This window comes from Trachypithecus francoisi, unplaced genomic scaffold, assembly GCF_009764315.1.
Source record: "Trachypithecus francoisi isolate TF-2019V2 unplaced genomic scaffold, Tfra_2.0 Lachesis_group0, whole genome shotgun sequence".
Taxonomy (NCBI): domain Eukaryota; kingdom Metazoa; phylum Chordata; class Mammalia; order Primates; family Cercopithecidae; genus Trachypithecus; species Trachypithecus francoisi.
In genome coordinates this window covers 117,252,260-117,253,652 of record NW_022681453.1, presented here as the reverse complement: position 1 = coordinate 117,253,652, position 1,393 = coordinate 117,252,260, and positions in this window count along the sequence as shown.

Sequence of the window (1,393 nt, the reverse complement as noted above, 5' to 3'; positions counted from 1 at the left end):
TTGAGGGAGTCAAAGAATAACAGCCTCTGGGAGAAATAGAGTTTCCAGATAGATGACTTTGTTTGAGCACATTTGGAAGCATGACATTAAATCCTCTGAGAGGTCTGCCCTCATGCCCTTTTGGAAGACCTCAGATCTGGGGCTTGGTGGGGTGTGTGTGTGTGTGTGTGTGTGTATCTGGGCATGTGCACACATGTATGTGCATGAGAGAAAGAATTGGTCAGTGCCCTGTGGTATCATGGGAACATCCTCATATGAGAATCAAAGGATAACAGGTTCAAGGAAGAAACCTGCCCATAGACTTGGGTTTAGCTGGCCCTGTGTCCCACCCAACCCAGCTCTCCAGCCTCTCCTCACAAAGTTGCAGGCCTCCTCTCCTGGGATCCCTTATTCCCACTGAAGGCAGGATACAAAGTGTGAGGGCCCCAGACTTGGGGCCTGTGCACATCCTGAGATGGGAACCCAAGCCTGCACAGGGGGAAAAGTGGAACAGCTAGTCTCCAGGTTCTCGACAACAAGGGCCCCTGTGCTCTCCAGAGTCCTCCTAAGACTGCGCCTTTTGAGACTTTCCACCATTCAAGAGGCCCTTTGTGGTTATTCAGATGAAGGAAGATCAGGAGGTCTTAAGATGCAGAAAACAAGATGTTAGGGGAGTGGAAAGGGAGCCAGGGTGATTTCTCCGCAGGTGGGCCTGCACCAACAGCCAGTGTGGAAACAGCGTGGAGCCTGGAGTCAGGCTGGCCTGGGCTAGAGCCAGATGTGGGAGGAGGAGGGCAACTGGGAACCTGCTACAACCAGGCTAGACTGTAAATGTCTTTGGATGGGTAGCTGGTGCCAGGCACTCCTCCCTGTAACCACCCATAAAGGATGGCATGGAGCACATTTTCTTGCACACAGAAATCCTTGTACCATCAGTCTGTACCCTATCCCCATTCTTCCATCCCCCAATCCCAACCTTCCAGGAGCGAAGGGGTGGAAACATTGATACTCCAGCCTCACCTGATCCAGTCTCATCATTCCCAGGGTAGGGAAATAAGACTCAATGTGCTTATGCCAAGATCAGATCTGCTTTGAGCTTGAGTTGCCTCAAGCAACTGAATGCCTCTCTGGCCTTGGGGCAGGTCTCAGGTCACTTACACAGAGGCCAAAAATCATGTGCAACCAGTAGGCAAGGCATGAAGTCAAAGTCAGATCATACGCAGAACAACAAGTGCCCAGTGGAACAACCATCGGCCTGAGTGGTGGTCTAGAGCTAAGATTGGACACCACTAGCAGCAAGGAGGTGGCAGCCAGTCAACCAATAGGTTCTAGGTGGTGAGGACAAAGCAGAGAACAAAAGCACAGAAACCGTGTCCTCCTGGACCCTACATTTCTCCCTGAGAAGTAAAGGCTG